The following is a 12,244-nucleotide window of genomic DNA, read 5'->3' as shown; positions in this document are numbered from 1 at the left end:
TTCTGACAGAACTTGCAGGAAATCTTTGGTCCAAAGCTTCATCATAGTTGAATCTGTTCAGTACTGCATATTACCAAGAAGCTAATTCAAATACGCTTATGAAACTTACCTGTTTGTTGTTTACTTACTGGAAGATAAAACATCTGGATGGATTCTTGTTCATGGAAATGTACAGAAAATATATTTCCTGTATGTGTTGGTGTGATGCTGACAGGATAGTCACCCATGAAACTATGTTGTACTGAATCAGACTATTGATTTATTTGCATTTACTACTCCAACTGATAGCAGTTCTCCAGAGTTTCAGGTAGAGGCTTTTCAGATCACTTCCTCCTTCTAACTGGAGGTGACAGAGTCTAAACCTAGAACTCTGTGTATGTCAAATAGATACTCAATTGAGCCATGGGCCACCTACAAAATGAACAGGGTCAACTCTTACAACAACAATTATTTGATTTTTTTCATTCCTTTGGAGCTTTTCACTTTGCCATTTTATTCTACTCTTGTGATTATCATGGAATTATATCTTTTCTTCCAAGATATGCCTCCTTTATTCTTAGAAATGGAAGCCTGAAGAGTGTGGATTGACAGAGTTGAACCAAAGGTTGTCAGCTACACGGAAATCAAGAGTACAAACGAAGCAAGACAAAGTTACTGGATCTAAAACTACTTGTACTTTAAAAAAGCATAGGGTAAGGGATAAATTATTTCCAACTCTACTACTAAAAATTGGAGCAAATTCTTGACCATTTTATATACTACAGATTTTGACAACTTCATGATAACCTCCTGTAGTTTTTCTAGTCAGTTTGGTATACTGGGCATGATTTGTGGTCTCCTTCAATACGTAGCTAAGTAGCAGCTTGCTATGGGGCTGAACAATCTTTTAAATTTTTTTTGCCAAATTGAATTGAATTAGCATGCTGTAGAGGGCAGACATTGTGTCACCATTCAGTAACAGGCCAAATGAGGAATACAAGGTTAAACTGGTCAAATGCTTCACAGCACATCTGTCACCACAGGGCAGATATTAACACCACAGAAGAAGTTATAACGAAGAATTATGCAAATAGCCAACAAATGGGATTTCCAAAGGTCACAAATCACAAGATCATTCTGTGGCTATGTCTTTAAAAACAACATAGTCCAAGAATAATTTTCCTCATCTTTCCTGTGTGACTGTTTCATGTCATCCATAATATGGGGTGTTCTCTGCTGGATGTCTTCTAAAATGGCTACTTGGAGAATAAATCTACTGGCCTCTTGGCCAGTATGATGTTGATTATGGTCAATAAAATCCTTCATCTGAATACCTTCAAAAATCTCTTACATTAAATTAGTGAATTAAGGATAAAGATTTAATCCATGCATTGATGTATTAATATTTAAACATTTTCTTCATATATTTACTGGAACTAGGAAAGTACTGTAATTGCAGTATTATTAATTTCTTATACAAATCTTTCTGTGCTGCACAGTTGACTTCTATCATCTCTCATGAATTGCCACTCCAATCCCTTATAGGGTGTTTCTACACATGTATTTCCATCTGGATGGACAATTAAGATGCTCTATGTTTCATTAGTTTTAGCTGCATTCACAGAACCTTTAAGACAATTCCACTATCAGTAGATGGAGGAATAGGATAGATTTTCTCCCAACCCCCACGAAAATGTACTCATTCCAAAAGACTTCAAGCCCCGCTGTTCTCTTTGCATGTACATATCAAAAACATTTTGGATTTGTTCATTTATTTAGAAAAACACACAGGATAGAATCTAGAAGGGTGAAGCTTTTTAGTGGAAAACAGTTTCTCATGGACCCACAACATAAACTGAGGAAAATTACATGTATGTCAAGCAAGAAGGGCCTGTGAATATAAGAGATTGTTTTGTATGAATTATAGGGCTGCCATTTCTGGCAGTGTTTTTGTCCAGAGACATGCTGTTAACTCTACATGAGATGACTATGCAGATGTGCATGTGTGGAGTTCCACACAATAACACACTGTAGTGATAATTTCCATTTGGTATATGGCTGAATCCCTGAGGTCATGACACCTTGCTTTCCTCAAGAGACATACAGTAAAGTGACAAACCACACCCCCATCCCAACTTTTTAATGAAATTGACTATGGCAGGTTTGTGAGAACATCAGCGTCAGACATGTAAACAGGGCAAGTAGCCACCACCAACAGAAGGCTTTTTGATTGATTTTAAATTAAGGTCACAATCCCTCAGGGTGCAGATAGATTTGATTATTTTTGGCATATTTCAAGTGCATTTTTCTGTAACTTTATGGGTAATAGTCATGTATTCTTTGAAGCAGCAACCATCACACACACGCACAAACATATAAAACATACACAGCATTTTTCTGACAATTTTGAACATCCAATTTAACAATCTGCTGTACCCTAATGTAGTTATATATGCAATAGCATTTTCTTCCCCACATTCAAGGGCATGGACCATTTAACAGACTCATATATGTGAGTTTCACAGGTGCCAGAAGTATTAGAGTCCATATATCCTAAAGGAAAGAGTGCACCACATATTCCTAAAAGCATGAAGCCAAATATATTTATTAGCTTCTTAAAATTGTGGTGTAGGTGTTTAGTGCAACCCATGGATTTACAAACCCACTTCAGGCAATGGTTTCTGACCACAGACCATTCTTTTCATTAAGGCATCACACCACACTACGCTTAAGCATCCTTATCCATTGTCTGGCATGTCTGTATCAAGTCAATGGCTGTAGCCTGGACAAATTAGTAGAAAACTAATTCAAAAGGATATTTCTCCACTGCTAAATACTGTACTTTATACACAAGTCTGTTTCCTTTTCCTTTTCTTGTACGATTCAAGAATGGAAAATGCATCCTAGCTTATTTCTAAATGTATAATATTTTCCAGCAAAGTAATTAACAGGGCAAATTTTAATAGTAAATCTTGCATATTCATATATTTATAATCCTATAGAGAACTAAAATAGTATTGTATGTAATATTAAATAAGAACTTGGCTTACTGTACTATATTTTCTCACATGGGATTAGAGATGTTAGTAGAAACAAATGTTTTAAAAGAAACATGACAAAATTGTACACCAAAACGTTTTTGAGATGATGTGGGAAGAGAGTTGGAAACAGAATTGTTTTATAAAGTTCAGATTGATACAGTTGTTAAACCAGCGGGATTTTAAACATTTGTTTAGCATCTGCGTGCCAGCCAACTGTATACATATATTACAGTGAATGTCCATAATATAGCAAGGAATAAGCTTCTATTATTTGTATTTTAGATATATATTGTATCTTTTGCTTCTTATAGTGAACTGGAATGCTGAAGAGGATAATGATATAAGCTACTTTGGCTCCCAATAGGGAGAAAAGCTGTGTATAAATGAAGTAAGCAAATACATAAAGCAACAAAGGTAGGCAGACTTTAGTTTTGTACATTCTCTTTTTAGAAGAAACTCTATGATCAGTCAAAATAAAAAGCAGGAGGACACATTAAGAACCACTTAAAAAAGTTATAACTAACCTGTATTAAGTAACCCTGAATAGACCACATGAAGCAAACAGCTGGAACAGAGCTAGTGTAGATACCACCTAGTCCAGCTTTCATTGGAAGAATCTCAGCAATCAGTGGGCATTTTATGATTCACTGAAAATTGATTGTCTATTTATTCAGTGCCCTGTGCAGCAGCAAACACGCCATCTGTTGACTAAGCATGGCCCAGGATATTGCAATTCAGTGCCAGGTCCTCTTTCCATTGCAGGGACCCTTCTAATGGTGTCACTTCAGCTGGGTGGGGTTGGCATGCTGCTGCATTCTTTTTACCCCCGTGAGTTTATGACAAGTTGTAGCATATGATAAAAGTTTATTTTCTGTTCCTCTACCTGCCATACTTACTCCCCCTCTCCTATTCCCCTGGCACTCATATCTGGCCCATGGTAGTGGTCTCTGGAATGAGCACTCTCAGCCTTATAAACCCAAGGCAATAATAAAGAGATAACACTCTGCACATGCGCGTATGAGATTTCGTAGGCGAAGCCACTCTAATTATCCGTGTTGCCCCATCCCAGCAGAGGCTTCCCTAGCTTCAAGGAATTCAATCGCACCGAGGGAAGAGCGCGCACAATCTTGCACTTTCGACGCCAAGGGCGCAGTTCTGTGGACACCGCTTCTCCCCCCACCCCCCGATTGCCACCCGGCCCCCTTCCTCCCTCCCACAAAGGTCGGTATCTCCTCTTCTGCTCCCCGCCGTCTCCGCTTCCCTTGGCGCCGCTTCTGCGGGCAGGAAGGCGAGGCGCCTCCTTCCTTGCGCGGCGCGCGGCGTCCTTGTGCCGGCTGATGAAGGACGGCGCGTGCCAGCTCGGGCTCAGCCGAGGCGTAGCGCGTGATGCTGTCCGGGCGATGGGCATGCGCTTTAAGCCACCCAGCAGCAATTTGGGAAGGGGCGGGAGCGCTGACCCTCCCTGCTGCTCCGCTCGCCCTGGAGGCGGGCACGGCTCTGCTTCCTACTGGCCCGCCCCTCCAGCGCAGGGGCCAGAGATACCAGGGATACCCGGACGCCAGAAGACAGCAGGAGCAGGCAGGGCACGGAAGGGGAGGCGGCCTTCCTACGGCTGGTCTCTGCCTGTCGGGCGGAGCAGCCTGGCAGATCCTGAGCCTGCAAGGACGCGGGTTGGGGAGGAGACCGACCCCGCAGTCAGGCGGAGGAAAGGGGGCTGCTGCCACTCTTTTCCGAGGGAGCCTGCCCGGTCCATGGAGCCCAGCTAGGGCGACGCAAGGCGGAGAGACCCAGGTAAAAGCTCTCAGACTGGGCGCAGACGGAGAAGCCGCTAAGCCAGAGAGAAGAAGCGGGAGATACGCAGCTGCAGCAGCCGCACCGTGTGGACCGGAGGGTGGGGGGCAGGTGCGGGTGCTGAAGGTTGGGGGCAGATTGGAGGGGACCTTGCTGGAGCTGGACAGCCCTGCCGGGCCGGCGCGAGGCGTGCTGTAGCCGGGTGACAGGTTGCTTGATCCCCAGGAGGGCTGAGCCAGCCAGCGATGGGGATGTACGTGTCTGGCTCTTCCTCAGAGGATGCTTTGTAGGGACACGATTTTTGTTTTGTTTTTAATATGGGGGAAGGGAAGCGGTGGGAAGGCAAAGTCATGGCTGTATCACCACAGAGAAAAGGGGGAGGAGAGGCCTGCTTTTCTGTAGTTGAAGGCTGATTTGCGCTCAATTTGGTACACGAAGGGAGAGGTTGTTGTGAAGCATCCATTTTGCCATCTGAAGGGTTCGGCTGCACCGCCAGGATGGATGGATGCTTTGGAAATGCACAGGCTGCTTTGGGAAGGTGAGCAATATCAAGATGTGATGTGAAGTTGCATTTTGATAAATAATGTTGCCCTTCTGCATGGGGGGTGGTGGTGATGGTGGGGAGAGTGGCCATGCTGGCGGTCTTCTGCTGCATCCGCCTTTTTTGTGACTTGATGTGGCAGTCCCAAATTGGACTCGCCGTCTTCCTGCGTTGGGCCTGGTGAGAGTCGTTCTGCCATTCTGGGAAACGACGGGATACCTTGAAGATGAGAGAATGAACATCCCCAAATGCACCAAGGATGATTGAAACCAATCTGTATTTAGAAAAACAAACAAAACGCCTCTATCGGTTGCTTTTTAGACAGTGTTAAAAGCTGCTTACTTTCTGTCTGTCATCTGGCATTCAATGGATAAAAAGTTGACAGCTGTGTGTGTGCATTTGGGTTTATGTGGTTGCTTTTTAATGTTTTCCCTTTTTTTTTTAAAGTGGCTATTGTTTCTACCAGTGTTGAAGGAGGCCTGCATATTTAAGGAGATGAAACCTCATTGCTTTTGCTGTTTAGCGTTAGAAATGTTGCCAAACAGCTGCTGCTTTGTGTTTCAATTGCTAAGGTCCCCGGAGTGGGTTTTGGACGGAGAGTGACATGGTGTGTAAACAATGACGAAAGAGAGGAACCAGGGTCCAGGGCAGATTTATGGGTGCATAGGTTCCCCTTGAAAATTCTTCAGAATAGTGATGTGGGGGAAGCAGTGGCACAAAACCCTCCCTTCCCCGCCCCCTCTCTTTAGTAAGCATTATTTTGCTTGCCAGAATGGGTCGAATACTTCCTAATCCAAAACGAGGGCTGGAGTTAAATTAAGAATACTTGACTAAAAAATAAACCTGACAGGATTTAATCGTAATTGTTAGGACTTTTTTTCTTATGGCAAGTCCTTTTAAACAATTGAAGCTTATTGTTAAAGTTACTCGATAGAAAAATAATAATGTGCTGCTTTTGCCTCCTCTTATAGTTTTTTTTTACAAGGTAATTATAGGATTGTGTTTTTCAGTGTTTCTGGTTTTGAAGGTGCATTATTATCTTGGTTACTGAAGCATGTGTAAATATTTCTGTGTAGGCTTTACATTGGCTCAGGCTCTCTCTGAAATAAATTATTGGTATACATGCAGTTCGTTACATTGCTGGGGCTAAATTCTTCCCCTTTTTCATAAAACCATATTTTGTTTTGCTGGTGTTTCACATACAATTATCTTTGGATTTGTTTAGATACAGACTGCTATTTCTTATATGGTCCGATGAACTTTTAATTCATCGGAGGGGAGAGCAGTCAGATGCCATCTGCATTTTTTAATGGATCCTTGTTATGATGAATACTGATGTTTTAAATTATGTTTTTATATATGTTTTAAAATGTTGTTCACCGCCCTAAGCCCTTAGGGGAAGGGAAGTATACAAAACTAATAAAATAAATAAATAAAATAAATAATTGGTTGCCGATTTAGTCCTCTCTTGCTTTTGTAGGTTTTTCATCTCTCTAGTGGAAATAATTTAAAATAAAAAGGTTTGTGGGCAATTTTTAATCCTGATTCATAAATAGTTCCCATCCTCAGTGTTGGCTCAGATCTGTCTTTCCCATCCCCAACCTTCCAGTAATGTGCGTGCAATTTTTCTATCTTTGCAAATTTGGAGAAAAAGTGAAAGAAACAGATTAGTAGCTTTGGACAGAACAAGAAACAGTGGACCAGATATATCCCTAGTGAGAAATGTGTATGCTGAGTAGAAATTGTATTCTGTCAAATTTCTTGTGGAGCCTACATGAAAAATCAGCTTCTTACAATCCATTCATTCTTTCCCATATTCTGACAAAATATCACATGTGATAAGCAGTTATCTCCACTAGGGGCCTCACAGGGACACCCAAAGCTGCATATCAAAGTTAAAAATTTGGCCTTTATGTGTGTATGTAAAATAACAGATATTCTTCAAGAAATCTAGAATGATTTCACTGCCAGGAAGAATGGTTTCTTTTGGGTGGTAGCACTGAATTGATTCTCATAGTATATGAGGATTTTAAAAGCATTTTAATATGATAAATCTCTGACATTTTAAAGAGGCTTCTCTAGGTGAAAGTGCAGTATAAATTTAATGTTGATTCAAGGCTTGTCAGCATACATACTCATTTGAATTTTGTATTTATAGTCAGCTGCAAAATTAATTGAGTATGACAAGATGAAAACTTTTCTTAGTATTGAGGAGAATGGTCAAAAATAGAAAACTGTCACCTTGATTTTTATAAAAGGAATAGGCACATGGATGTAAATTTTGTCTCTACCTGCAGTCAACGGAAAACAGGGCTGGTTTAAAGACGTAAGCATAGTGATCTGAATGCAGAAAAGTGTTTCAAGAAAATTAAAATGGTCCTAATTAGACCCAGCTGCCTGGCCTTGTTAAATGGCATGTGGGTTTGTTTCTTTCAGATGTTTCTAGGTTGCAAAATTAAGCTGGATGTGAAGACTTTTATATGGCAAATAATTTAACCCCAATTACTTTTACATAAATCATGTGAGTGGCTGCCAGGACGAGCTAAACACACATGGGGATACATGTGGTATTATTTTGGCCTACAACCAAAAGGTCCTGACCACAATCTCATCTTCCTATTCTTTCTGCATTGTCTCATAGTGAAATCCAAAGTATGTTTACTTAGAAGTAAACTACAAATACACTGAGTTTTACTCCCAAGAAAATGTATTTAGAATTTTCAAATGTAAACTTATTTCTAAGCTGTAATTCCACCCCTCCCCCAATCTTTTCTACTGTCTGGTCCAAACCACCTTTCCTTTGCATTCTGGGATCTGCTATCTTAATGTTCTTGTATGTTCCTTAAATGAGTCCTCTGCCTTCCCTATCAATCTGCCTCTGACAGAATTGCCTCAGCCACTGACTGCCAAAGACTTTTTTGTGTCTCATACCACCCTGTGTCACTGCTAGCAGCTTTAATTCTACCACTGCCATCACAAAACCCTAGTGCATTACACTATAGATACTAGACAAATGATTCCTCCACCTTGTTTCCTGTACCATAATAATAATAATAGTGATGCCATTAGAAAGATTCGGTGAGAATGTTAGGACATTTGTTAGGACTTTAGCCTTGAGGCCCATGCCATCCCACCACAAAGACGATACTCAGTTCTGAACTCCTCCTAATGCCAGCCCCTTATTGCCAGCAATAAGGATTAAGAAATGGGATGTGCCTCACATTGATTTTGGAAAGTTCTGAGAGAAGAGTAAGCTTGTAAGGTTGCATAAGGTTAATTGGGATAGGGTACTCACAGTTGTGAGGCACAGTTAGTTGTGAGGCAGTATGCATATTAACTTAATTGGGGCCAAATTTCTATCTAACCGACATGTTAATTAGGTGCTGTAAACCTTCACTGTGCTTTAAACACAGCAATGTTTTGATGTTAATCTTGTTTTCTTTGTAATGTTGAAAACATTAATGACAACAATAATGAACATACAAACTAATCCTAAATACGCTTGGTAGGAAAGTAATCGCCATAGAATTCAGTTGAACTCACTTCTGGGTAGAGTGAATTGGATTTTGATTGCTCTGCTGTGGTCTCAAGTGGGCTTGCTCAAATGTGTTGAAATTAAGGGGATTTCTAGGCAAAGAAACATGTTTAAGATCAAATGTTTTTTGGTTTTGTGCATTGGTCAGTCTGAAATTAGGGCTAAAATGGTTTCTGGAACAACCGCTGAACAAGAAACAGAATTGGAGCCTGTGAATTTTCCTGTAATGGCATTGGAATGGACAAATGATTTGTTTTTGTTTTTTGGATCCTTTCAATGCTGTGAAGGATGCTGAGACTAGAGAGCCAATGTGGTGCAGTCATTAGAGCAGTGAGTCTATGGCTCAGACAGAGACATTTACACTCCACAAAAATATCTCCCTCTCTCATAGATATATATATATGTAGTTAATTAGATAATTCAGATAGTTAATTATCTATCTGTCTGTACTTTTAATTACCAAAGTAGCTCGGAACATGTAGGATTGTGTCTTCCCACCACTGTTAACTCTTAGCCAGCCCTTGTGTATCTGGAATACACAAGGGAAAAGCCTCTTATTCGCTCCTCAGTTTGAGTTACAGAAGTTCATATGCTCTCAACCTAACCTACCTCACAGGGCTGTTTTGAGGATAAAGTGGAAAATGCTGTAAGGCACTTAGGCGCCCATTAAGATGTGGGATATAAATGAATAAAATGCATCCAACCTAATCCTGTGATGCAGTTCTCTTCTGAGATGTTTGTTTATATTCCACTTCCCCATCCACCCATGGCGACTCAAAGTGATATACAATTTAAAAAATAGTTGAAAGAAACACAAAGAATTGTGGTGGTAATTTGAATTTAAAACAGGTCTCTCTTTCTTTCTGTAAGTTGACCTTCCTTTTAGTTCTCCATGGCCCTCACTCTAAGAACTGAAAGACTATTGGCCTTTGGCTTATGCCACTGGGCATGCTGAGACTTGTACCTGTAGCAGAGGAGAAACACACTCAGACAGGTCACGTACAGGTGTTGCTAGCACAGCTTTTCAAAGGATATAGTGATGACTTGTCTGATCATGAGATGTAACTGTTTGGAGTGGCCATAGGTTGCCAAAAATTCAGGTTCCTTCTTGGAATTAAGTTTCTTCTGCATTCACACATCCAGAATATATATTCTGGAAATATCAGTAGGACGTCAAGAAATTTGGTTTTGATCAAATTTTCATAATTTCATTAGGCAGATGTTTGTCTGTGTGTCAAATCAGATAATAATAATTTGTGAACAAAATTTCACACCGTTGACCTGATCTCTGATAGCTCTTCAGAGCTGCTGTACATGTTACCTGTATGTTTCCCTAATACAGCAAAATGAGTTCTTGTGGGCATTTGAGATCAGGGCAACAGCATGAGATGAAAGAGTTATCTACATTTCTACTGTATCACATCTGAGTTCCCCTCTGCACTCACACAGCTGCTATTTATCCAAAAAATAAAAAAGCAAACTCCACAAACTGGAGATTCATTCATGGTCCTCCAGAATCTTGTCTAGTTTAGCTGTAATCATTGCCAAGTTTAAAAACAAAAATACACAAATTTAATCTTGTAACTATATTGTAGCAAAAAAAATTAACTGGGATTATTCTGTTAAGCACCTATTTGTTCCCTTTAAAAGACAAACTCCACATTGTAGTTTTAAAGAAACACAGTTTTATTCCACCCCAGCCTTGAAAGGTTTGGAATCAAGACGATGCCATCATCATGTGGCAGTGCAGCAGGGTATACAATAATTCCATAATCTGCTTTCCATGGCATAGGTCCATAGATGTCATCTGGAGAAGAGTCTTTCTGTTTTCCAGAGGTCATAGTAAGGTCAGATGGCTGAGTGTGGATTAAAACCTGGAAGGGATGAAGGCGGATACTGGGCTGATAAAAGCCAACTATTTTTAACTTAATGGCACACACAACAAAGAGAAAAATATTCCGTAATTTGTTGCTCTTCATGATTCTTTGCTTCACACATTGGTTGCTTTATTTCCAAGATTTTTTTAGCTAATGGACCTTTGGTTTTTCATGCATTGTCTCCACGACTCCTTTCCCAGTGGATTGGATTTTTTATTTGTTATAATTAGAAATGGGATACTGCAACAAGGAAGGAAATAAGCAATTAAGAAGCCAATTTTTGCTGTTTGAGGCCAGGTATTGTATAGGGTTCTGCTTTCATTGTGGTTGGTTGAGCTGTCCTGATTCACCATTTGTGGTAAATCCTTTCCCCCCTGCCCCCATCTCTGGTGCTATGATGTGATTCACTTGTTTGAGCCATCTGGTATATTTTACTGGGTTATTCTTTAATTGGTTATATTTCACAGTGAGGAATGTGTTTCCTATTAGTACTACCCCCATGAACTGGAGAAATTATGGATGACTAATGACAGTCAGCAGTGTTTATCACTTTTTGAAACATTTTAGTCTTATAGCGTTCAATCTGTTTAGATTTTGAAACAGGCAGAGGTTACAGTAAAATACAGTAAAAAGGATATTCTTCTCTTTGTTAGCAAAAGGACAAAGCAATAGAGACTTATGGATTTTTTTCCTGCTTTTGTGAACATCTCCATCATAAGTATGGCCTACTTATTGAGATGCTGTCTCAGATTTTAGGCATGTAGCAGCGTTAGGTCGACAGGATAACATGCTTTCCTTCCTGCAAATTTGGGCATTGGGAGCCAGCTCCAGGAGTGCATGCTCGTCGTTTTCTTTCTTCCCATCTCTGTCATGACTTATGCTCTGCTTTTCCTTGACAGCCTTAACTGCGACTGCAGATGTGACATGAGACATGGTTAACACTAACTAAAGTCACTCATCGCCAGTTTTTTCAAACCCATTTTAAAGCTTGTCTTCAAGCACTGGTGATTATGGGGACACTTGCTATTTCTTTAATAATGATTTAAAATGGCTCTATGCTAACTTTTCACCCAGTTCAGGTTTTCCAAGGCAATTATCATTTTCTCTATGCACAGGGAGTTCTCTATGCACAGGGAGTTTTCTCTATGCACAGGGAGTTTTCACAGACATCTTCCTGCAAGCAGAGAGCTGTATTCAGGATGGGGTGATGTGAGAACCAATGGTGTACCTAAGAGATTCAGTGACTTGGCTTCATAGAACTGTTGATGTATGGAACTGTCTTGCATGCATCTTTGTCTTCATAACCAAGTACTGTTTATTTTGATGGCTAGCTGTATACAGTTTTCCCAGTCATGCCTGATGTACAAAGACTGAACTTGTATCCTCTATGTAGGTAGTGATGTGTTCTCTGGCTGAGAAATAACCCTTCTTCCTCAGGTACTCCAAAGCGTTCCTTGACTGAATTACCAATAGCATTTCA

The 12,244-nt window shown here is 40.4% G+C and overlaps 1 protein-coding gene across 4 annotated transcripts in view; it reads left to right on the top strand.

Moving 5' to 3' along the window:
• Window positions 1-4,352: 4,352 nt before the first annotated feature.
• RAI2 (retinoic acid induced 2) overlaps window positions 4,353-12,244 on the top strand; it is a 29,756-nt gene continuing 21,864 nt past the window's right edge. Inside the window, exon 1 of one of the 4 annotated variants that reach the window (XM_048495530.1) lies at window positions 4,353-4,811. The gene's annotated coding sequence lies outside the window, so the exon portion shown is untranslated. Of the gene's footprint in view, window positions 5,098-5,152; window positions 5,350-10,982; window positions 11,062-12,244 lie in introns of those variants that run through there. The other 3 variants (XM_048495531.1, XM_048495532.1, XM_048495533.1) reach the window with 3 other exon arrangements.

This window comes from Sphaerodactylus townsendi, linkage group LG04, assembly GCF_021028975.2.
Source record: "Sphaerodactylus townsendi isolate TG3544 linkage group LG04, MPM_Stown_v2.3, whole genome shotgun sequence".
Taxonomy (NCBI): Eukaryota; Metazoa; Chordata; class Lepidosauria; order Squamata; family Sphaerodactylidae; genus Sphaerodactylus; species Sphaerodactylus townsendi.
This window is presented reverse-complemented; position numbering and strand designations above follow the sequence as displayed.